Source organism: Channa argus, chromosome 6 (assembly GCF_033026475.1).
Source record: "Channa argus isolate prfri chromosome 6, Channa argus male v1.0, whole genome shotgun sequence".
Classification (NCBI taxonomy): Eukaryota; Metazoa; Chordata; class Actinopteri; order Anabantiformes; family Channidae; genus Channa; species Channa argus.
Window position 1 is genome coordinate 23,578,751 of NC_090202.1, and position 27,418 is coordinate 23,606,168.

At 38.9% G+C, this 27,418-nt stretch overlaps 1 protein-coding gene across 5 annotated transcripts in view; it reads right to left on the reverse strand.

Moving 5' to 3' along the window:
* LOC137129227 (cell adhesion molecule 2-like) overlaps positions 1–27,418 on the reverse strand; it is a 122,728-nt gene that overhangs the window by 87,956 nt on the left and 7,354 nt on the right. The window lies entirely within an intron of this gene.

Genomic DNA, 27,418 nt, shown 5'->3' on the forward strand with positions numbered 1-27,418 from the left:
CATGATCCCTGCGCAGACATCGTGTGAAAGTGTTTCTCGTATTGACTTCACTGGGACAGACCAAACTACTCTACAGCACTTAGTCAGTGGGGCCATTTAAAATCACGTCCCAAAGTGGACCTATGGCTTGACAAAAATAAATAAATAAATAAAAATGTAACACCTACTGTTTGTCAGATTTCAAGAAAATTCACTGAACCTTAAAAACTAAATTACAGAGAAAATCTGACACTTACAAATCTCCTGCCTAATCACCTTTCGCCAGCAACACAGGAAAAAGCAAAAATAAACACAAAGTATAATGAGGCAGACTGAGCACAAAACCCAAAAATAATTAGCCAATTAAAAGGTGTGAAGCAACAAAGAGGAGGCAGCGTGTCCAAAGTCCCAAGGTCAAACACATTTAAATGCAAATTCAAATAACTGATCAGTGAGGAGGATGTGTGGTTTAACGACCACATACAAATGAAACCATCTGCCTCCATATAGCCAAAGTAGCTGAATAGCTCACAGGAACGTACTTACATTGTGCAGTAAATTAGCAAATTGCCTAGACGACCTTACAGTGCAATTACTAAACATCAAGAAGTGATCCTCGTGGAAAAATGGACAATAAAAGCCGATTGAATAATGATAAATGCAATTTAGAGTCTACAAAAGAAGCTTAAGAGCCGAGAAAAAAAACCCCAACTACTGCTGCCCTCGGTTTGCCTTGGTTTACAGGTTTGCTGATTGATCGCATGTACCAAACATATTGTTTATTGATGAGTGATTTTTAGGGCCAGGCGCCACGCAGTAGCTGGCAGGATAAGACAAAGTGAAGGAAAACCACTTTTGAAATGCTGGGGGTGTAGCAACACGGATAACAGAATCGATACGCTGAAAATAAGGCTACACAATTTCTTTGTGTCAAACTTGTTAAAGGCTTTGTGAGAACAGACCTGTCAAATATGTAGAAGTCATCACTGACTCCACTGTCGGACAACAGGAAGCTCTGGCAACTGAGCTGGGTCACAGAAGTTTAATGGGAATAACCCCTAAATTTATAGAATGAGCAAAATCAGATGCTGGTAGAAAAACAAAATGATGGAACATTTTAGTTCAAACCTGCCTCTGACAAAGTTTGATGTGTTTTCACTTGAGTGTATCAGCCAGTTTTTCTCCTTTCTCTGTGAAGGACTAAATGAATTTCAGTGGACATAGCACACACTCAGATGTTTTGCACACACACACACACACAGACACACACACAGTCTGCACTCAAGTGTGAATTCCTCAGATTTAATTAGAAGCTAATTTCGAGTCATTATACAACTGCAAACAATATGGAAATGAGCTCATAGGTTCCTGACAGTTCAGTTGACTTTGACCGCAAAGAAGCATGACAACACGAAGAAAAATCTCTGTTACTAGTGTACAGTTTACTAAGCAGTGATGTGAAAGCTGAACGGAGGCGTCAAAAATCCAGGGTGGGAGTCTAAATGCGGAAACTTACACCCAATTTGTCATCTCCAACCCTTCTTCTTCCTGCATTACAGGTTTTTATTCTCCTGCAGCTCTTGACAGTCATCTGCATTAAAGACGGAACTTTGGGAGCTGCTCTAACATTTGTTCACACTGCTGTAACCGCTGATGCATATTCCTGATCATTTCTAAAAGTGCAATATTCTACCATCCTGCAATGAAACATTCAAATGAGGTTGTGGGTATTTTGCGACTCCCTGATGGGGAGGGACTGTTCTCAGAAGACAACACTGATGACTGATATCGAGAATGTGAAAACTTTAGCTGAAAGTCTGCAGCATACAGAACATAACCGCTACTTTGTTTGGTACTTTTCATCTGAAACAAAACAACGGTATAAAGAAATTATTATTGTCATCATCATTATCATGACAAAAATGCAGCAGATTCCTCCTCTACTATGGAATTTCTTTACGCAGAACAAACACATAAGACGTTTCCTTGAACTTGCTGCGATTCATTTAAAATGAGGTCAGAAATGCTTGTAAGCACTTTTAACATCTTTGTATGCACAGTATGTGTAGCCGGAGCTACATTCTGACATCCTCTTTCATCACCGAACTGCCTCTTCATCCTGATTTATTTGAGTCTTTTATTTTTTCGTCCAATTGTATCACCGTAAAAACTGAGGAGCAGGCAGATTTGTAATGTACAATAAGCGCATCCAGCAGTGGCACGTTACCTAGAAACCCTCCTTTTTGGGCCTTTATTGACTCACTCCTATGTCGTCCAGAAGGGTTTTATCTGCTTTTGCACTTATCGCGGTACTTTCTGACATTTCAAACAAATAAACTTGTCACCGTTTATGCAACTGTCTTCCGAGACAAACTTTCTTTAACTCGATGCCGTCAGTCATCATCATCATCATAATGCAATCAAAATAAGTTTACTTTAGTGCTAAGTATAATGCACAGGAAGCTGTAGAAAGAATTCAATTTACATTAAATCAAAATGCTAATGAGTCCTAATTGCACAGCAGTCTTGTTTTAAGCATATATATGTGTTGAGAGCTCACCTAGGTTTCCAGCACAGACGTACAGTTAATCTCACACCCTCACTCTTTGCCTAAAGAATTCCATTAAAAGATTCCGAAGCTAATATATTAAATAAATAAATACGTGAAGATGAAAATTAGAACGATATACCTCATGTGCTAAAAATGTAAAACCACCTGCCTGTGGTTGACTGTTTTTGAAATAGTTTACTGCCTAAAATGCCTTGCAATTTTATGATGAAAAAATGTACTTATTCCAGAGAGAATCACCTTCTGTGTGTTTTTAGTAATAAGCACACACACACACACACACACACACACACACACAAATGTAGCAGAATGCAGTTGTCAGGATGGACTGCTTAAGAAAAACGCACTGTTAAATCCAAAGCCAGGAATTGGAAAGCTAACAATCTCCTTGCAGACAGACTAAGTCTTTTCTAGTGATGAGTGGCACTGCGCCATGTTTGTTTGGAACTCCAGCATTCGGTAATTATTCATATTACGTGGAAACTGGTGTGTTTATGACACAGAGTGCATGTGGTTCAACACATGTTCAAACTCCTGCAGACAGGAAGCTGGTTAATTCTCCTCTAGCTGAGCCTGAGTGGAGGAGTGACAACCAAGACAGTCTCAAAACAAGCAAAGAAAAAGCCGTGGTATTTCCGGTTCTGCTCCGACAGCAGTCTAAAAGACTTTGTTATAGCTTTGGCTCAGATCAAGCAGAAGCAAATCAAACTTCCTTGTCCATCCAAACAAAATTTCAACTCTCCAGAGGTTGGTTTGGAAAAGTTCCATTTTGGACTGGACAGGAAGCCAAAGTGCAGAGAGATGTGGTCTAATGCAGATATGCTCTCAGACTTGTAAAACATCTCACCCCAGATAATTGATATATGTTTCAACGTATTTCGCGTATTTTTATGTAAAAGTAAAAGTCAGCCCCCGTACGTCTGGTGTTCAGTTTGGCTAATTGTTGATAGAAATAATGCATAATTACCCGTCTAGTTTGTTCAAAAAATGTCCTTCACTCGACTACGGCAGGCACTTTGCTAAAGCAACCTTCAGCCTTTTCTGCACAAACTCCAGAGCTCACGTAGAAAGCAAACGCACAGCAGAGCAAAAATAAAAGCAGTGATTTGTCTGAGTTTAAATTCATCAAGCCTTTAACCTTGGAGAGACAAGTATGTTTAGATAAGCACCGAACTTGCTGAAGAAGGATAAAAGAGTAGTTAGTTAAATGTGAGCTTTGTAACATTAGGAACCGTTCAGACAACTGGAGAAACTGTTGGGGCCTGCTGTGTCAGGCCAGCAGACGCAAGTCCCCTACAGCAGCTGCGATGTTCCTAATTGCTGAAACTGTCACATTTTAGCGGATAATCATATTTTATAATAAGAGCCTCTACATCCAAACTGGCAAAGACTGATTATCTTCCTGAACTTTACAAGGTACTGAGCACGATTTACATACAACATATTGCTGTAATGACTGAGTGTGCGTGATTAGATTGGATTGATAATCCCTCTAGTCTCCTCTAACACTTGCTTTTATCCGAATGCGTGTGCTTCTACGCTGAGTTCTTACGCCACATGGGGATAATTTGCCAATTTTGCCAGTTATCTTGATTATCCCATTTAACAAGGGGCCTTACTGCATAACGGACTACATCACTTCTGAGAGGACAATGTTGCATCATCCAAAAAGGGTCAGCTGTCTTCCTTCAAATGAGATAAACAAGGACGTTAAGATTGTCCTTTTTTAAAGAAGAGGCCACGACGGACAGCATTAGTTCACACTGCCCTACTCTGTGGTGCAGCAGAGAAGTGCAGAGACGTTCCAAGAGTGGTAAAGGCAACACAAAGAGACATCGAGACACAGCTGCCTCACCTGGACAATGTTTACACCAGCTATCTGACAAGAAAGGCTGGCGACATCATAAAAGGGCCCCGTCACATTCTGGACACCACCTGTTTGTCTCTACACCTTCTGGCATAAGGTACAGAACAACTCTAAGGTACAAGCTGACTAAGAAACAGCTTCTTTGCGAGAGCTAGAGACGCTCTAGACCCCCTGGCAATACCCTGCACCAAAACAGAGCCAGAACAATAACAAGCATGTCACAGAAACCTCTGTTACATGTACCTACAAAGCCTGAACCTGAACCATGTTCTTCTGCACAACCTACCAACACACCTATTCTCCTGCGGTTTATTTGAATGTTTATCTTCTCCTGGAATCAGTTTTCTCCTCCTGCAATTATTGTAATATTGTTTACGTGCACCTTTAGGTGCACATCTCTCGGGTAAGTCATATTTATCGTATTCCTGCATATGACTTTAAAAGCATTCCATGTTAATTATCACTGTATTAAGGAAAAAAACAATACTTCTATATCTCTCTGTCCCTTTTTCCCTTAAGAGTATAGTTAAAACCTCAACCTCACAACACAGCATAATATTAAGTATGCAGACCTTTGCAGTAGTAGTCCAAATTGTGTTCGTGTGCTTTCTTTTTGCTTACATTTTTCTTGAGGAGTCTAGAACTTCACCCATGTCCAGCTTTATAGTAGCAAACTGAACGGATTTGACAGAATTTAGAAAGACACAGAACTGTGAACTATAGAGACTCATGACTAACAAAGTAAAGAGCCCATATGAGATGAGCAGAGCACTCAAGGCATGTGCTGGACAGCTTCCAGAGGTTTACAGCACCTCTTCAACCTCTCCCTGAGGTTGAAGTGTAGCATGAGTGACTCGCAGGCCATGTAGAATGCAAGAGCGATTAACATAGGAGCGTCTGTTACGTGACTCGAACACACTGCTGAAACTCGTGGTGAATGAGCCACTGCAATCAATCAGTCAAAATGCTTTTGATAATAAACACATAATAAAACCAACTCTAGTGCATTTAACAATATACAATACAAGATAATGGTCTCAAGCTACAGGGACGCGTTTACAACGCTGCTAAGAATTTCAAATGATCCTGAGCACTAATACATTTAAAACATTCCAATTTGCTCATCTGTATCACACACACTTTATGATGATTGGATAAACGCTAAGAAACACTGCTTAAATACAGCAAGTATAAAGCAGTAGCAGTAAACTAATGCAGACTTGAAGTATGAGCCGAAGGTCGCCGGTTAAAACCCATGTATTAAGAAAGAACTGTTTAATGATTTCCTTAAAGCTGCCCACGGAAAAGCTGCGAGGTACCTAACCTTCAGCTCCAGAGAAGCTGATCAGTGATCAGTAGCATTAGACTGTAATTACACTGGGTCGCTCGCAGGCATGGGTGTGTTTTAAATCGGAGGTATGGAGTGACTGGAGGTCAGCATGTGTGGCCAGCAATACTTTCTTGAATAAATTCAGATGAGGGGGGGAAAAAAAAAAAAGGGTCTGCTTGCAGCCATCACATCAGCACTACTGTACCTAATAGGCATTTTAAAGAAGTGAGATGGCTGATGTCAGCACATTGAGACTGCAAATGGTCACTAGCTCAATTCAAATGCTCACAAAGTCAGCTTTCCTTTCCCCCCTATATCTTCACACAGCTGCCGGCAGTGGTAGAACATTACATTATTCTTAACAATGATGGACTCTGTGCAAATTGTTGGTGCATCGGTGAGGTTTATGAGGCTTAATATTTAAAGTACACATGAACACACATTGTTTAGCATTTTGAAGTCTGCCAGGTTATGAGATTTAAAAGCTTGTCTTATGTTACTTCATGGGAGGGCAGAGATTTTCCTGAAATGCTTTTAAACGAATCTAAATACCATTAAAACTCTTACCGGGATGCGCGGATTTGGATACATGTCATGTGGATAATGTCATCACGATGCTGAAGTTCCGTTCTCTGCCAAATTAGTTTCCTTACAGTGTAAAAGTTAAACACTGATAAAATATTAACAGCAGAATTTACAGTCGGGCTACACTCTTGTCCGTTGTAGGCTCAATGTTTATTATAAATGATTTAAGAAAGTTACCACAATATGTCATGAATAATTACACAGATATAAAACAATAAAATATAAAAATCAACATTTACATTTTTCAAGTTCAGAAATCTGGTGTGTATTAAATGTTTGACACTGTAAAAGGTAAATATTTTAGACTGCTGCAACAATGCCTGCATTGGGGGAATAGTCCATATACTGTATTTTGGAACTGGACATGTTTTGATAACTTGGAACATTTGGAACTGGACTGGACTGGACTGGACTGGACCCAACTGCTCTGCAAAATCTCATAGAATGATAGGCACCAAACGCACCAGTGTCCCAAAAGACAAATAACTGGCTATATAAATATGGTGTTTACATGCTGGCACGGATTCATTTGTGACCACTAATTGACTAAATGTCAATCAAATGTAAATTTCCTGATGTGCTGTATTGTCTCGTTTCTTAGCAGTGTGAGGCACCAAAGCTGCACCTAAAGTGGGAATGACTTCCTTCTACTAATGATATCTTATCACCTCACCTTCCTATGACACATTCACAACAACAGCACACACACACACACAGGGAAATTATTAAATCACTACCTTACATTCACAGCTAAGGCTGAGGTGCTAATACTCTTTCCTAGCATGTATTACCTGCTGATCAGTCGCTCTTTACATCACTTAGGGCCGGCAGCAGAAAACTTTGCACTCTGGTATCCCCAGGTGGAAGCAGGAGATAGCCATTTCAATTTCTGAAAGTTTGAATGTCTTCATCACCTGTTATCTAACATGATGTCAGTAAATTGCATATTGCTCTGACCTAGAATATTTCTTCTCAGTGGATGGTGGGAGTGGATTTGGAGATAAGCGAATATTTAAGCCGCAGTGTCCAGCTCACCCCCACAGAATGCTCACAGCTGCTGTTTATAGTAACATTTGCTCGATTCAATTTGATTTCTTACTTTATGCGAGCACATGAAATCTAAATGATCTCATTTGAGGTGGACAGGATGTTCATTCTGTGATTTAGCTCCAACAGAGTGTAATGATGACCACTAGGATGGGTTTATTTTACTGGCAGTTTACTCATCACTTCACATCTAACAGCTCTAATAATAAACGGCACGGTCCAAAAAAAAATATGTATAATAAAATTATTGCGTGAAAAAAACAAACAAACTTTTATCCACTGACAGGTTTAGAAAGAAGCAAGAAAGAAGACCAAACAAGACCACTTCAGGTTACACTCTTCCTTACTATTTGTACCACGTTATGGCCCAAAACCACTGATGATAAATGTCAAGCCTTTCGAATAAATGTAATCAGTTTTTCTAATGTGCTGTGTGCTTTCTATTTTTAGCAGCGTGAGGCACCAAAGATGCACCTAAATTACACTTTTGTGTTCATATATATCTACTAGAGCATAGTCACTCCTGGTTTACATTTCACAATATTTTTCTGTAAAACATGATACCATTACAATACTGACATTAAATCTATTGATGGGAAAAGCTGGTAATATACAAAATGTACAGTTTTAGCCTGTTGGCTTACCTGAATGCTATGCTGCTTGTTTTACTGTATTATTCACCTACACAGATGCATTAGTACTGTGAGAACTCACACTTCACATGAGAAATGCAACAAACTATAATGAAGCCCATTTTTTTACAAACCCTCCATCCATCCATCCATCCATCCTAGCGGAAAGCACAAAAGTCACTAAAATGTTGGTGATCTTATCTGGAAGGCCCACAACAACATGACAACTGCTATGCATGGGTTCACCTTAATTTCCTGACTAGCGGGGAGATCGAACATAGGCAATATGGTTCACTGTGAGCTTCTTTTATCTCAGCTACAAGCTGCCACTCTTCTGTGAGGTGCTTGTAATTGCACTGAGTGGCAGAGGATGGGACGCGCCCTCACCGTAGAAAACTATGGACAGATGTCCGGGGGATCTGCGTTTCCATCCTGCTAGTGACAGGCCACAATGCCTGGCCACCATTATGTGTAATAATCTGATGTTTTCGCCCAACAAGCTGTTTTTGAGCCAACCAGATAGCAACAGGCTTGGAGACTCTTGGCCCAAATAAGTTAACAGTACGGTAGCATGTCAAAACTTTTGCCTCTTAGGAAAACTCCACTAATGACTTGGTCATTTTGGGGTTGTCTTTCACCTTGTGAGTCCAGCTATATTAACATGCAAGGTGTGCCAAGGTCTTGGATCTGCAACCTTAAACGTATGGCAGTTAGTCGATGCAAAATACTGAATAATTTATGGGAGGACAAATACATTCCAGGCAACAACACAACACCGGACTCTGGGCCCGATTGGTTATTAACGTGAAGTTGGTCAGGAAACTTTAGGCTGTTAAAAGGGCAATAGCTGAATATCTTACCTGAGGAATTAGTATGGGGCTTGTCAGTGCACACAGAGGCCAAATCAATGTGCGGCAAGCCATGAATTTAAGCAGCAGTGGGAAGTAAAATACAAACATAATGAATGTCAGGATGCAAGTTGATGTTTCTTTTATGTTATTTGCCTCACATCTATCAGTAAGAAAGTGTTGCCAGCGCATTGACATATCAAATGTGACATTTCTCCAAAAGTCTAGATGGTGGAAAGTTTGCACATCGGCACCATTTAACCTCTTTCATGCATTTGTGTGGTGATGATCTGCGAGCAGTTCATTTCATCACGGAGGAAATCACATGAACCCTTATGAATATTAAAGATTGATTTTAAGATTATTTTGAGCACATTTGAAGTTGAAAGGAGACTAACTAGACCACTGATTATCTGACAAGTAAGCTAACAAACATACTGTATTACCAAAAACATGAATTTGCCATTTATTCTATTAAGTTACACATCTCTCTCTCTCTGCCAGTCGCTCGTATGTTTAGCTTCCTGGCTCAGGAACCAGAGGGCATCAGGAATAGAGCATGCGACTCTCTAACCTCTTTATTCGTCTCTCTCCGGCCTCCAGCCAGTTGTTTTGTATGCATTTATCACACACCACATTCTTCAACACTTTGGATTCTTTAATTACATGCTAAACATGTTTAGCTCCTTTATTTATAGTCTATCAGAAATGTATTCTCATCTTCTTTGCCTGAATGTAAAAGCCAGGTCATGATGAATTATGGATAATGTGCTGTTCCACTGCACTGGTTACACCAGTATAATAATACAGACATTTCGTGCCCAAACTTTCTTAATAATTAACCTTAAAGCGACAGTCCAAAACCACCATGGGTTCACAGGATTGTGGCAACTGGCATGTGCTTGATGTTGATCAGACTGAACGGATGGTCGGTCATCTGATACAATAATCAAATCAACCTCAAAAAGACATCAAGCCCAAAAACAGCTTTGGCATTCGGCAGCAAGTCTTGCTCATCTTCAGAAACAATTACCAGATGCCTTTAAGGGACTTTCATTTCAAGCATCTCCTCGCCATCTGCTACATCATGGCTTTGACATTAATGCCTACTGTGAGAACACTGAACCCCCACACACACATCACTGCTTGTGATGCAAAAACACTGGAGGAGAAAATGAAAAATAATCTACTTTGCAAATTTGGTAACTTTCAAAAAATAAATTCACAATGATGTAAAATTACGTGCTGGAACTTTGCTGAAAGAAATGTGATTTGCATTCAAAACTGCTCAAAAAAGCTTGGGGGGGGGCGGGGGTTCTTAAAAATTCTGTCACATGCAGCATTTAATATCTACAAGTTTCATATTACAACTGTCGATTTTGTTCTGTGAGAAGCTACATTATATACAATAGACACACAGAAAGAATCTCAAATTCAAATACCTAGTGCAGCAGAAAATCCTCTCTGTGATAAGCACTTTTAAATCATGAAGTGACAGATCTCCGCAGCAGGAGCCTTCCCTGCAGGCTCATGCACACACACCGCCACCATCACTTGACTGACAACCGGAACACAGGACAGCAGTCGTCCAATACTGAAGACACCAGAGCTCAACAATTACCTGATTTTAACAACGAAAACAATGGTAAAAATGGAAAATGAAATAGTCACTTTTAAACAAGTCTGGACTAATGGGTTTAGTGCTCTAGTTCCTAAGTATCATTAGACTTGTCACGATCTAGTTTGCTCTGAAGGGAATCTCATGTCACACTAACACTAAGATGTGAAATGTGTTGGCATGTTTTGTTTTCTACGGCAGAAGCTCTGCACATTTCTAAAACAGAGCTTCATGTCATTTATGGAATGTCAGTGTCTCAGATATACAAAAAGTGCTGAATAGCATGTGTTAGAGCTGACTGAACAGCAGAAAGCAGAATATATTACTTGTTTGATGCATTAAAAAACAACAACAACAGGCAGAATAAATTAATTTTAGGATGCTGACATTTTAACCGCTGAGAATCCCACTGTGCAAAAAACAACAGATGCCACGATGCAGTTGTGCAATACTTTTTATTTGGTTCCTGCTGCTGCTGCTGCTGTCACGTTTAGGTATGATTTGTGTATATATATATATATATATATATATATATATATATATATATATATATATATATATATATATATATATATATATATATATTTTTTTATTTTTTTTTTGCAATACAATTGAAGCAATAAGCCACATGATGATACAGAAAGAAATGCTCAACAACCTTTTACTATAATGAGATTTGTTTGTTGTATAGCACATCTTGATACTGTGGGCTCATAGTACAGTTTTACATTAAAAACAAAACCTGGCTCGATACAGAAATGGAATTATTATGTGGACTCGGTAAAAATGATGTAAATGCAAGTAAAAATAGGAAAATTACAACCAAAAATGCAACAATGTGCATTTTGGCAAAACTCTGATTGTGAAAGGACAAGAAGAAATGCCAAGGTCCACAGATGCCATACTGAGCCTAGAGCACCAACAACCATGGCTGAATGCTGAAATTAATGTGGAAGGGCCTTAAGATGCAGTTCCCTGATGGCTGCTAGATGCTGGCTCTGAATAAAGCTGTTTTGAAGTGAATGGGAAAACGTCCAATTCTCTCCAGAAATACAAAGTGAACGGTTTTTGTAGAAGTTAGGCTCTGAATTGCTAATGCAACTTTTTGAAGATATTCATGTGAGGGCCGCACGGTAACGGAATGGTTAGTGCTGCCACCTCACAGCCAGAAGGTCCCTGGTTCGAATCCGTCGACCGGCTGTAGCCAGTCTGCACTATGTTAAACTGTAGCTTCCCTCTTATTGTATAAGTTGTCGTGGTAGCTGGAAAAATATTTTTAACTTTTAGTGCTTAGGAGACTAATTTCAGGGTCTGTTCTTTTTACATCAACAAGGAGAGACAACAAAGAGTGAGTTTATAATTAAAATAAGGAAAGGGTTAGGGGGTCAGGGTTATGCAGAAACTAACAACAAAACAGTAAAACTATGTTAAATGTTAAAATTAATAATACAAACAATCAATTAGACGTTACTATTCTTTTATCTACTCACAACCTCCTTGGTGTTGGAAGAGTCGGGCTGGTTAAAGAAATGGTCAAAAATATGACAACTGGCTGTGAAAGGTGTCTCTAACTACTGCTTGGTGTAGAGAAGAATGACGATCACTTCTTGGATTTGGCTTTTTCATACTAGAATTCCTGTATTCAAGGGAAACCCTTCAAAAAAAAAAAAGAGCAAATTCAATTCAGAATACCAGCTGATTGATTTTCAAAAATGTGAAATTCAAAAGGTGAACTTCAATAAAAGCACATCGAAATCACCTCGCAAACATCTACCATCTAACAGCATAGAGTTTGCTCCACCTTGTCCAATTCTAACCCAATATGAGATCGTGTTTGTTTTCTCTGAACAGTCCCAAACAACATAACATATTCAACAGACAATTATTTAAAATTTGAGAGGCAGCAAATCCTAATTCTTAAAAGGCTGAAACCTGAATACATCTGAAACATTCCCTCGGAAGCCTATGGATCATGTCACGTATGTTGCACATCTGCATTCTGAGCTTGCATGAATATGAACTAGGCATATACAGCAAACCCAACAACCATTACACCTGGGAAAGAAAAAAAAAAGACAATTTGAATAAACTGCATACATCTCACACTGTTCACTCAACTCTCTAACTCTACTTTCTGGTCAAGTGATTTTTCGAGCAACAGTCAAGCACTTGTGGGGCTATACAGCGGATGAGACACATGGCTGCCCCATCTCCCCTTGCTCAGCTCTGCAGTAAACATCTCAAGACATCACAATTGCTGGTTTGCTGCTTGCTTTACCAAAGAGTGTCTGGAAATCTGTCTGAGAGCTCACTCAGGTATAGCAGAAGGCCCAGCAGTGGCTCAATGCAAATCACCTTCTCACAGTGGCAGCTCTTTTGTTGTTATCTCCTCTGATACAGTACGTCAAGTTCATTTAGAGATTTCAGAGGAGCCCGGGCCAGAAAGCATTTACATTCCAGGTTCCTGGAAGCTCCATATTGGCATAGACTGCTCACAGCTAAGCTTTGCCTTTGAGTATTAGTCTATGATTCATCACTAATATCCAACTCCTGCCCTATTTAGTGATCAAATCATTTAGCTAAAGAAAAGTCAGTGCGCATCCATTCTCTTTCCTGTGCATTTCTACCAGCCTTCAAACGCATTTCAAGGGAATCCATCATCACCAATACAGCAGGGAAAAACCAACAGCTGTGTAGACCAAAGAGGTGCAATTGGTGGGATTTGATGAGTATATATAAAAGGCTCCATCCAGTATATTAATAGGAAGCAGGAAAAAAGAAAAAAAAACTCATTCAAAATCTTTGGCTTAGTTTCACTTTGAACCCATAATACAAAAGGGTCAATTACAGGGAGATAATCCATAACTAATTTACTTGATTGATGGTCTAATTAGGCCTGTTTATGTCATGCTTGATAATTTACTCTTTAATAAGCATAAGCACCCTCTTGAAACGCCGAGCAGTGGCAATAATGAGCATACAAACATTGGTATTGCTTGGAGCTTTCTTATGACCCTCGGAACGACAGTAAATATGAGCAGGTTTAAATCGAGACGATCGGACTTCACACACAATTAGTTGAAAAAGACCAGAAGGTTGTTTTTTTCCCAATACAGGCGCCTCTTTATGAGCAACAACATTATCAATCCAGCGATGAAAGATTTATTATTCTCTCTTTACGCACACTTTTTCCCCTCATACTAATACTTCTTTGCAATGTTGCATTTTTATTATGTCTATATTTATATTGTTTTCTAAAAGGATGGTTTTAGTTGTTTGTTGAGTTGTGGACTTTTAACAATAATCCATTTTGGAAGGAGATTACAAAAATGCTGTTCTTACATCTAAAAAATATTGTTTTATGTAAAACCTGAATTTCTTTGAAATTGCATTCATCTATTAGTGGTATTAATTTAAATTCGGTCCTAAAATACATTTTTGAGAAAAAAAAAAAAAAAGAAAGAAAGCAAAAGTCATCTGTGAATACGAGCCAATTACAACCGCTGAACACAAACTGCATAAAAGTTGCTAGTGTGCAGCTTTTCACATTGAACAAGTCAGACCACAAAGCACCTAAGGCAGCTTGTTTAAGGAAAGTTTATTATAAACATTTAAATTGTTTCTAAGACCATATAGAATAAGTACAGTTTCTCCTCCGTACATGTTTAGGGTTTCTTACTTAACTTCAAACCCAACCAATAAGAAACTAAATTCCCTCAGGCATCATGTGGGAGGCTGGTGAAAAGGTAGGAAAATGGGTCAGGATAAAGAAGTTTCAGTCACTAGCACTTGGAAAAGTTTGGATTTCAGAGTCAAACATTTACTGTGTACAGATTCAAGACTAAGTGTTCTCTAATTTCAAAATTTGGAAAGTATTTCAGTATTCGTTATACAAGTGGCGAAACCCCCTTTACAGCAACAGATGAATAAAACAAATCACTGGAGAGTGCATTACTGTAAATGTATTTTAAAAATGTTGGCCGCTTCCAGGTAAATCAGTTTAGCGTTAAAGATTCTGATGGAGGAGGGATGGAAGGCAAGATGTAACGTGATCGCTTGTCAGGAGATTATGAAAATAAATCCTTCCTGCCAATATCCTTAAGTATACTGTAAAGGAAATATGTGCTTGATTTGATTATATTGCAACGCGAAGGAGAATTTGAGCACCCTGTGTTGAAGAAGTCTACACCTCTTACCGTGTACGTGCTATTCCAGTCGTAGTGGGAAGGAGGACAATTTGTTTTAGTTTAAATGCAAAGCTTTAAAAAAAAAAAAAAGAAAAAAAAAAAGAAAGAAACTGATAAAAAAATTATTTTGATGTGGTTCTATAAGACAACAAATGATGCAGCAAATACGGGAAGATTCTATACAATGCTTTATGTTCACATAGTCAGAGGGGACGAACACAGCAGACTCTGCAGCTCTTACGGGGGTGGTAAGTGGTACAGGCAGGGGATATAAGTGTAAATTAAAGGAGAGTATAACAAAGACAAAAATAACAAAAAAAAAAAAAAAAAAAGTTGCCTTGGCAATGAATGTAATGCCAGAAATTTATTCATTAACAGTTTTAAAATGTTACTTGTGTGCCATCTCTCACTTAGCCAAACTTTGTTTCAGCATTTCATCTGCTGAGGGAAGAGACAAGATTGAGCACAAAGTCCTTGTTTAAACATTCAAAAAGTATATCAGGAAAAGACATGCCTATGAGGCATATGTTGATGCATATAAAGGCCCTGATTAATTCATTCTTTCTTATTATGCACAAGTGAGGACCGCAAGTAATTCAAATGGCAAGAAATGCAACATGACACCTCAAGAATAAGTTAAAAATGAAACGTGATGCATCATTTGGCCGCCTGAAATTCATTACAGTCACACTATAGCAACAAATTTTCATAAGACCTCTATATTTGGTAACACCTTAAAACACTGATTAAATATACATAAGTTGAAGTGCTATCACAGTAAATTTAAAAGTTGACTGCTTGACTCTGAATTCAGGGAGACACGCTGTGATTAATCTGGCGCAGTATCATTATGTACAGCCCAGCACCAAGCAGACCCACCGCTGCTACATTTAACTCAGTGTGGTGTATAAATTTAGAGATCATACTGTACTTGCAAGAAATTAATTTACATAAGTTACACGGACATTAGATACAGTTCCTGTCAATTTGAAAAGAAGCAACAACAACAGCGGCAAGTAAAATCGCGACTTTAAAAGTGGCTTTAATGTTTGGGCCTTAATGTCATCGACTACACTTTCAAAAGGCAATCTGCTGTTTTTCCACTGTGTAGGGAACATTCCGTGTAAGCAGCGATTAAACAATCAACCCAACCATTTTTACCAATACAGTCATCAATGTATCATTAAAAGAGAAGGAAAAAAGAAAATCCGTTGTATTTTCTCCAATCCCCCCTATTCTGAACAGCCTTTCTTGCAGCTCTGTGCTTTGATATACAGTAATCAGCTATCTGTATTCTTTATACTGTATTTTCAAATGTTTCAACCATTATCATTCACTTGAAAGTAAATTCCATTTTAATGCAAATAGACGTACAGTCTTCAATTACTGGAATAGTCGAAGCTCTTCTTAGAAATAACTCAAGTCTCAATCTGAACTGTACATATTGTATATACTGTATGTACTATGGTAATTCAAATCACTCGTCTGTACAACATAAAAGTAAGAAAAATAATTTAATAGATCAATGCAAAGGGAAATTCCAGATTCCATTATGTCAAATTATGGCAGGGTGGATAATTAAACCAACCTATAGTATGTTGGTTCCAGTAGAAATATGCTTATGGATGTCCTTTGGAGATGTGTTATAATGGTGAAGTATTAAAGCCAATTATTGGAAATGATTCTAAGAGCTGTGCTCTTTGATTGCATGACAGAGCGTTCCAAGTGCGATTTCGAGGGTTTCTGTTAATTTATGCCAATAATGCAATGACTTATTTTCTTCTTTAAGAAAATCATTTGAGGGCTGTTAATCATTTTCAAAGGCCAAAGCATGAATGCAATATAGCACAGCTCCTGGTACTTGAGAGCATGGGTTAAAATGAGTTACTTTTCATGCAATAAATGTAATGCTGCCTCACAAAATGTCACATCATTACCAGGCATATTAAACAGCAGGGTGCTCTGTGTACAACAAGAGGAGGTCAATACCATGTTGTTGATGATGCTGGGTGTGCTCCATTTCTTCTTCTTCCCTTTATAGAATTGCAATTAATGACAACCATAATGGTACATACTTTGCACTTTCTGAAAACTGCATTTTATTTTTTGAAGCTTATTGAGGTGAGGTGATTGAGGTGGTTTGGACGTGTTCAGAGGAGAAACTGTGAATATATCGGTAGAAGGATGCCGAGGTTGGAGCTGCCAGGCAGGAGGTCCAGAGGAAGACCAAAGAGGAGATTTATGGATGTAGTGAGGGAGGACATGAAGTTAGTTGGTGTGAGTGAAGAGGATGCAGAGGACAGGGTTAGATGGAGGCACATGATTCGCTGTGGTGACCCCTGAACGGGAACAGCCGAAAGGAGGAGAAGTCACAATCTACCATACATAGAGGTTTGGTCACTATGCTAAGTAAGACTTCCATAACATATTTTCCAGTGACTTCAACTATATACACAAAGAGTCAAAAAGATGCGAATGCTGGTGAGAATGTATCACATTATTTACAGGTGCATGTATTAGTAGAGGGATAGCTTTGTTTAGTCCCAGTTTTTTTGTTCTTTGATGCTGATACCCATTTAAAAAATATATATAATAAAACCATTTTGATTTTTGCAGTCAAAATTGAAATGTGCGATCACATCATTTTAAAGAAAATAAACATTACATTTTTAAACATAATCCACAGTTACCCACTGACATCTAAAAAGTCCAAAAGTTTGATTTGTCAGAATTCAGATGGCCAGGACATTAACCAGACTTTATCCCGTGAGACCCCGGAGACAAAGCCCATGTGTGTAGCAGCCAGTTTTCTAGATGATTGAAAGCAGGCGAGTTGGCACGTTGACAATGCTTTTCAATGAGACTGGCTCCTCTTCAATGTGTCGTTTAAAAAAATAAATACAATTGAAACAACAACAAAAAAAACCCCAATGATCTCTGCAGCATACTTTTTGTGTAATGTCGTGCCTCCTTGCTGTGCTGACTAAAATCATCATGTCTGAAAAAGACAACTGAATATTCATATATGAAGACATTTTCCCTCAGGGAAGATGCAGCTGGACTGTCTCACTCAAGCCACCAGAAACTAAGGGCATGTAACACGCAAATTTTTCCTCATCTGGCAAAGCAAAATATGGGCATATGCACATGTTTTGTTCCTGATGCTATTTAGATTTGTCAAAATTTAATTAAAAATTAAAAATTAAATTAATTAAAAAGAAAAAGTTCCAGGCCTCTATGCTGAGCTTCAGCCCTGCCTCCTGAGCATCCCAACTCGAAATTTAACAAAACTCAAACGGCAAAAGCAGTAAATAAACGCAGAAGTGAGTAAAAGTGAATGAAGACAGACGCAAAGCAAACACGATGACAATAAGAAAGACATCACACTGGTGTGAAAGCGAAACAGTAAAGTCCCATCAGCTGTTGTGATACAGTATATGTGAGGTTTGGAAGAACCAGGTGTCCTGAAGTGACCAGACACAAGTCAATGATTAAAACACATCTGCCAATAAACTACATCAAATTAACTCAGTGTTTTGATCCAAGTTGAGTGTTTGGAGAAGTGTATGTGAAACACACATGTATGTGCACAGCAATGAAAGAGTAGTTCATATGATATTCTGTGCAGCACTGCGTATTCATACATGATATCATGTATAGCTTGTCTGCACGGTATACAGAAAAGAAACTTTTGAAAAAGAAATTTGCATGTTGAATCACAATGAAAGAATTCACCATTATTTTCCTATAGCATTCATTCCTACTATGACATCGTTTTCTTTATAGTGAAATATTCAAAGTATAATAAACTGTAACTAAAGTGAATTGTTTCCGCTTTAGTAAATGTGATAGTAAGCAACATTTAAAACTGAGGGTTACACAATACAAATCAGGTCAAATAATGTAGTTTTCCGTTAAACAAACAACATAAACCTTGTTCCGTGCGCTGTTGAATATTAGTGCTATAATCATAAATCAATAAATAGACTAACTGAAGCAATTATCAGAACACTAACATTAACACAACACAAAATCATCTTAGCTAATGCAGTCACAGTATTAAATTTAAACCATTTCAAGTAAAGCAGGGGTTGTTACCTTACTAGTAGTCCTTAGTAGACTACTGCGTTAGTCCTCTCCATCTTGGGAAGAGCTTTTTCATCTGTTTACCTGTTTTTGGAACTGTATGCAGTTGTTGGCAAAGGAGGGAAGTAGTTTTTTTCTTTCCTGGTGGTTGTTTCTCTGTCACTGTATTAAAAAAAAGTTTCTCTGGAGGCCTCACACTAAATGTCTCTTCATCTCTGGGAGCAAAGAAGGAGGTAGAGAGGTCAGTGGTGTGTGTGCACTGGATGTGCATTAGGCACCGCGAGTGCATGAGCAATGACTGACATTGGGATACCGCCACCTCCTGGCTCTGGCTGCTACTTCAGATTCAGTTCAAGTGGAAGCAGAGCCCCCAAGAAAGAACCAAAGGAACATGATTTTTAGGTCACTGTCGTACTGAAATGAATAAAGATCAACGGGAAGGGAAGTATTCGCTTCTAATTACATATGAGCGCCTAAAAACCGATACATAAATAGCTCTCATTTTTACACAGTTCATACAATATTCCTGACAACAGCCTTAAGTTACAGTCCAAATAAACCTGACTGCATTTCACAATGTAGTAACAAACTGCGAACCCCATTTCCAGAAAGGTCGGGCCAATGTATATATAATGTACATAAAAAGAATCGTTTGACAAATATTTGTACCTAATCATCTTTGAGCCATCAAGGCTGCCATTGTTTCAGGAAAGGCCAATACCAAAAACACCGTACTGCAGCAGCCTGGCTGTGTAATACAAGAGTCCAGTGGCTAAGGTGACCTGGCCGCACCTCCAAACATCTTAGCTACACACAATGTAAAATTCTCGACATCTGCCATTGATTGCAAATGCATTGATTCTGGCGCGGGGGTACAGGATGCGCCTGGCCACAGTTTGAAGTGTCACAGCAAAGGACCTGAATGTTTTGGTAAGTAGGACACTTCAGTTTTCACTCACGTTGGGGACGAAATGAAGAGAAACAAGAACACTGAGGAAAGAGTCAAATGTGAAGCTCTGTGATTATTCTGTACGGCACGTCGTTACCCTGATAACATATCCAGATACTAATCACATGTTAATATCACATGTAAATAAGGTTAAGGTTCAGCTGTAGCACCGTTGTATCCACTTTGCATTATATTCAGTTGAGCAAAAGGTCACATCAATAATGTTAACTGAACTACAGCTGCTCCAATGTTATCTTGGTTGCTTACGCATAAACCACACACACGCGCAAACACACACACACACACACACACACACACACACACACACACGCACCACTTGCAGCTGCAGATGTTCACACATGCAAAAATATACTGTCCTTTCCTCATGTCAAGTTCATTAAGTTCCATATGTTGTTAATCATTATGGATATATCTCTCAAAATATTAGGATGGATTTGTTTTTGTCGAAACTAATTAAGATGATTTACACACCCTCGTCAAATGGTAATATTGTTTATGCTAATAAAGCTATATTACAATACAGAGGACTTTGGAATTTTCCTACACAATATTTTGTTTTTCCATTTCAATATTAATTTGTTTGTAAAACATCATTTCAAAGTTATTATCATGATGTTTTATTGTATAAAAAGAATCTTGCAAAGAATTGTGGTAATAATAGTCCTACTGAAAAATTGACAAATGCAAGTAAAAAAAAAGAAAAAAGAAAAATGAAGCCACACTTTGATTGTCCAACATCACAAGAACTGGTTGGTTTGTCATCACCACAAACAGAAAACGTGTTCAGAGAGCACCGTTTTTTTTGTTGTTTTTTTTTTCCCCCCCATTTAGAAGAAAGATGAACTCAGTGTTTTATCATCTCAAAGCTCTGAAATCCTGACTGGTTTTATAGTGATCAATTTGTTGGCTCCATGGAAACGCATAATTTTTTTAATACACTTTCTATATACAGCTTCCTAGGCTGGCTGACCTTTGGGCAACGTGGTGCTGTGTTGTCTACAAATATCAATAAGGTGAGTTAGACCAGCTTCTGACAGCATCTTTGCTACACAGTCTTTATCAAAGTAAAAGCTCAGGTTCATTGCAGTATTTGTGAACTTGCCTCATTTAAAACAAATAATTCAACATTATCTGTCACACAATGCCCTTGAATTTTCACTCAATGATCTTTCGAATCACCGATGAGCAATTTTCCCCAACCATGAATCCAGTTGATATTTGTGACCATATTGTTTAATTCCAGTTGAGACTCTTCGAGAAAATACATAACACTTTTACAGACATCTGCCATTTGGGTCTGTGTAACTGAATTACTGCCTTTAAAAAAAAAACAAAAAAAAAAACACAAACTTCATAGAGCTGTGAAAATGTCTCTTTTTGAGGCACCAACCACCTACAAATATTCCTCCATTTTAAAAGTGACTGTCGGCAGCTTTTCACTGCAAGTCCATATGGTCCCTGTATTTATGGGGTGATGAGGCCTGCTCCTGGGGTTCAGAGTGGTCATTATCTGGGGGATGCTGCAGCTCCAGTAGTTAAGGTCATCTGCTACACACCGGATGTCCTGACACTCCACCACGACTGGAGGATACTAAATGTGTAATCATCTGAGCTCACAAAAGGCAGGGTCTATCCAGACTGGCCATTACAAGAGCTTATTGTAGGGTCCATCCCAGCTTTATATACTGCTATATCAGCAGCAGCACAATCCAAAATAGTACATCTTTCCTAAGGTATTTTCTAACAGATAGAAGATAACCGACTATAGTGAAGGCAGAAGTCTGACTGGGTTCAAAGTTCACGTGAAGAGCAAAACTCACGTCTGCTCTTCGCATGAACTAACACTACTCTCACTGTTTTCTATGATTGAAACCAATACTTTTCCAGTAAATTATTAAACTGATGGTGTTTATGAGAATAAAATACACCCAGCGTAAACATGGACAATATGGGGGGGTGGGGATCAGGCACGCAAACACAAGGGGGGACATTTGCTTCTAAATTCTTTAAACTGCAGTTCCGACTTTGTCTCAGTCTCTTTTACAAGTAATAATTTAAGCTGATACATCTAATATTTTTTAACGTTTAAAATGTAAAAAAAAAAAAAAAAAAAAAATGTAAGAACTTATTGGTACATAAGCTTCTGCTTCGATCAGAAGCTATGGGTCTGCTGCATCTGAGGTGAGTGAGGTGCTTCAGGGAAACAAAAGTGTCAAAGTCAAATGGAAAATAGCTGTGTGAGGCTTTCAGTGACTGCAGTGTAGATGTAGACGATGTGTCCCAAAGTCCCAACCTCCAAGCCGTCCGACAGCACCCGAGCCTTATAAAAGCAGACCAAAGCCGCACTAGATGTTCCCTAAAGATTACAAATGCTGGGAACGAGGCTGCAGTTCACAGCACCACTGTGGTCACTTAACATCATTTTTTAAAATGACGCTACCTTTTTCCGAATTCGTCATGTAATGAAATAGAACATGGTTTCTTTGTCTGTTCAAGAATAACGTCCTCCCTGGCCTTTTAGCCAAGCTCGTACAGCTCTTAGCTTAATTCCGTCTCTTCTACAGCCAATCATATGAAAATGGTGGTATTATATTCTGTCTTTCTGACTCTGAAAACACAAGCCGTGTCAAAAGTTACTCTTCCAATATAATAAAAAGTAAATTTGAGAAAACTCTGCTCCAGTTTCCGATATACGTTAACTGCACCTTTAAATTCAAGATTCCAACAACTTTATTAATCCCAGAGGGAAATTGCTTTGCCTTGGTACAGCTGCTCCCTGCTCAAAAAGAGGGGAGAGGATCCGCACGAAAGAAAGGAACTGCACTAACACACAATAAAAAGATGAGGCACAGTTCATCCCTGCCAAAATAAAGCAATCTGAAATGATAACGCTTCAGGGTTAGAAATAACTGCTCTAAACACGCTCAGTGTGAACACCCTCAGAAAGTCACGCTCCTGCAGCAGTCAGCAGGTGATGAAACACATCCCATGAAGACAACTTTTAAGTAACGTACTGTAGTGTCTTTGAAGGGACGGTCATCTATCTTTACTTACTGTCCTGCTCCTCTGAACGGCAGGAACTCACGGAAACTTCCTTTGCTTAAAAACAAGCGGCTCTCTTTCCTCACATACGTTAAGAAAAGCATTTCCCACGAAACCAACTAAATAATAAATCTATGAAAAGATAGCGTTCTATGTTATGCAACATGTAACGGTTTCACCTCGATTTTAAAACTGCATGAACTTTTTACGTGGCCCAGTTGTAGCAGGTGAAAGAAATGGCAGATGCAGCTTACAGTTTCCATGCCTTACTGCTTCACACCTTCTCTTCCTTCCCTCATCTTGCTCTCAGCTTAGCAGCTTTAAGTCCCCCCCCCCCCCCCCCCCCCGACCCCTCCCTCCCTCAGCAAAGCATGCTCTCTGGCTCTGAGCACTGGCATCTCTTGCATCGGTATGCAGCTCCCGTTCAGACTGTTGATCCCTCTTTATGAGGACATGAGTTTCAATGCTTTTATCCCCCACCTTCACTTGCAAATATGCCTGCATTCAGTATCCGCACTCCAGCTTTAGAGACCTGTGGGAAGCCTTTAAAGAGGAAGTCAATAAAAGGGTATAAACATGCATGAGCTTAAGTTTGTGCTTTTTGTGTCTTAATCCCAAGTTAGGTTTTTTGCGATGGCATCTCACTCAAGCTGCAGTGCAGCTATAACACTATCCACTATTTAGTTAATGTGCATTAAATTAGGGGCATTAGTATAAACATTAGCCGATTTGGTTATCATATGCATATCAGCAAAAATATGTAATACTTATAATACATAACTGATCTGCACATTATGTACTGTACAATAAATACTTTGATTATAGTGCATATTATTTGCTGGGTAAACTTTTATGCATTCTCAGATGACAATACATAGCTCAAGAATATAGGCAATATTTTAAATAATATCCATGTTTCCTGTGTGGGAGTCCAACACCACCACCATATATGGATGTTTCTTCAGTCACAACCACTAGGTACAACCCGTACAACCAAATGAACAAGGTGGACAGCTGCAATTTTCTTTGATGTCCACGGACCGAAGGGTCAGTGGTTCGATCCCCGGTCCCGGCTACGTGTCGACGTTTCCCTGGGCAAGACATTGAACCCCAAGTTGGTCCCAGTGGGTCAACATAAAGAAGTTTTTAATGAGCCTTTTATTTGTTATAGAGCACAATCTGAAACATTTAAGTTTGCATCTTTTCCCAAGTTTCCGCAGGTTCCTTCACAAACTTACACATAAAGTTTGGATTGTACACAAGATATTAAAGCGCCAGGCAACATGAATGATTATTTTCTGTCCGTGTACAATGGCCTCTGTGATGGACAGATGACCTTCTAGTTGCACCTGCTGCACCCTGCAAAATGCATACTGCATACAAGCTGCAGGGGGCTTCAACATGCTGAAAATACAATTTTCATTTCTACCCCAACAAACACTAACAAAACCCTCTCACAAGTCAATAATCTGTGTTAGTAAGTGTGGCTATTTATCGGTTTTATTATTTTAAGGGTCTTTGAGTACATATTGTTTTCCAAAAAAAACATGTAAGAAAATGCGTGACTTCTTTTACCAACCTATCAAATTTCGGAACATAGTGCAACAGTCTCCTTAATCTAAAGCTCAGACATCCAGACTGACGGCTAACCTGAAAGGGCTTCATAAGCACAACAACCTAGCGATGCAAAGTCCTGCTGACTGTGAGAAACTGGCAAACTTTCTATGTTACACCATTAAAGCGTGGACACTGTGATTGCAAATGCACCTAGATGTCCATTTTCCATAGTGTTCTGAACAAGAAATGAAATCGCAAAGCAAGACATGCACCATTAAAATGAGAGATATTGAATAAATTGGATTGATAGGAAATAACTCAGCAATATATTTTGATAACTGATACAAATCTTCCAAGCTAGAATTCTAAACATTTTGTACTTCCTACATTTGCATTACTTGCTGCTTCTGTTTTAAGTTTAAACATAGTACCATAGACGTAAGAAAAAAACTGTAACAATCAGTGTCAGCCATTAATTACCTTGACTGTGAAAGCCACTAGTCTCAAAAGGAACCAAAATATTCCCCTTCTCATAATAACGTGTTTCAGCAAAGCATCTCCCCCCATTCGGTCAGGCTGATTGCAATCTAGATTACTCCAAAGAGTATTAGTAACATAGATCCATGCTGCATTACAAACCTGAACAAAACCACCATGTTTCAGGCATTTAAACCAGCGTTAAGCGCTTCTCGTTTTCGCCACCACTAATCGTCGTTATTTCAGATTAAAGTGTCAACCATCAGCTCAGGTCCGGTGTCGCTAACTAACTTTAATTTGAACTATATTAAAAACATTTAATGCTGGATTCAGGTTAAGTGTGTTATTTTTTCTTTTCCTTTAGAGATGCCAATGCTCCTAAAATGAAAGCAAATAGAATCTAAATTACTCTTAAGGCACAGAATTGTTTACAAGAGCACAACTGATGCATTTAACTTTATGTATTTCACTATACTGTGGGCAATAACACATTCTCATTCCGAAGCATCAGATAAGGATGCTTACCGATGTGTCAAATATTGGCCTTTATTAGGTCCTTTCATGTCTTATGTGGACCCTTTGGCATCAATACTGCAGCACAACCATTTGATACAACAGGAACAATGCTGCCCGCATTTCATAGTTCACATCATGAAAAGCTCTGGTACGGTTGTGTGTATAAAATGACACATTATTCCAGTATATTGAAAAGGTTGTGTGAATTGAATGTGCATAAGTCACCCTACACTAAAAGGATTGTCTGCAGCTTTGTTTGTAAAGACCCTGACATAAATCCAAACGAGACGGCCACTGGTCAGGGTGCCAGGTGTTCGGTTGCAGAATGATACCTCAACATAGTCAATCACTGTTTTTTGGAAGTCTCCCAAACATGCACAAGAGAAGCAGCAAACGGCATCTATTATGGCCACCACTTAACGACGCTGCCAGTATTTTATCGCTAACATTCTGTACTCAACACGTCTCTCAATTGCATTTATAAGCTAGGCTTGGTAAGGTGTCTTCCCGTTCTGTGATAAAGATCAGATGTGCTTGAGAACAGAAAAAAGAAAAGGGAGGTGACAGAACTTCTAGGTGATAAACATCCACTCTGGGAAAAAAAAAAAAAAAAGACAAATAGATTACATGTCCACTGGGTCATTGAATAGTGTATAGCTGTTATTTCTGGACAAAAAAAAAAAAAATATTAACTTTGTTCATAGAGACTCTAGCAAGAGCTGAAAAGGGAGATCATCACACAGGCTAAATGGGATTCAGAAGCTCATCCATAGTCGGGCACAAAGCCCACTTCAACAGAGATGAGGGCCAAGAGAGATTGGTAAAGGTCAACATTGCAAACGGGCATAAAATGAAGTCTAGGCTTCATTTTGGGCACAATACTGAAACACAGGGAGTGCATGAACCTCCCACGGAACAGGCGCCTACCACCTTTCCAAATTCACTGCAGAATCTCATTCATCAAAACTTCAATGAAAAATCTTCTTTGTCCCCTTCTCGGGAGATGCAATTGAATAAGCTTTAAGTCTATTTTTAGATGATTTGTTTTTAAAGGTCTGTACAGTATATGAAACCGCATCTGAGACTTATTCACTTTTGCACCTTGTTTTGTGTTGTATTTGTATAACAGAAGATACATTAATACGGTTTGGTCATTTTAATATAAGAACACACAATTTAGCAAATATTCGGAACTAATGAATGCTCATGTTAACGACCTGTCAGCGCATAAAGTCGTGAAAATCTGCTCTAAAAATCAGCTTTGACGCCGTCACTATAATAAACATTATCCATAAAGTAGTTTTCTTAATGGAGTGATCATGTTGACCTTTGTCCTCAATGACACACTGAGGAAGGACACAATAGTAAAATGAAAAGAAGTTTAGACGAACGTATTACAAATCTGTTTTCAGTCATGTAATTCAGCATTGTGTAGAGGCCATTTTGCAGCAGTTACAGCTTCAGCTGTTCTTAGGCAACTCTCGACAGGCTTTGCACACTCTCAAGCTCCATCAGAGTGCATGAGAAGTATCTGACTGGGTCTTTCAACAGATGGTCTAAGGGGGTTATGGGCTTTGGCTGGTCCAACATTCTCGTCTTCAACTGTATGTTTAGGTCATCATTACAGAAAAGGAAACAGAAGCCCAAGTCTCACGTCACATTTAGTCTGGAGGTTTTAAATTGAGAATTTCTGCATACACCTTTCCTAATTTTGACCAGTCTCCATGTCCCGGCCGCTGAGATAGTTTGATGCTGCCACCACAATACTTAGCTGCAGGCATGGTATTAGTCAGACAATGAGTATTGCCTGGTATTCCCTTTCCTCACGCTCTCAGAGTACTTTAAAGTGAGCTGTTGTATGCTTTTTCCTTCTGCTGTAGCCAGTCGACCATAAAAGCTTGACTGGTGGAGTGGTGCTAAAACCCTCCTGGCAGCTGGTTTCTCACCCATCTTTCCAGAGGACCTCTGAAGCGCTGTTAGATTGGTCAATGGGTTTTTGAGACACAAACAGAACTGCGTTAGGTTTAGGCACAAAAACTTTAGCAGCAGCATGAAATGCCTAAGGTCTGGACAATGTGGTGTTTTTCTGACACCTTGAGAACCACAAC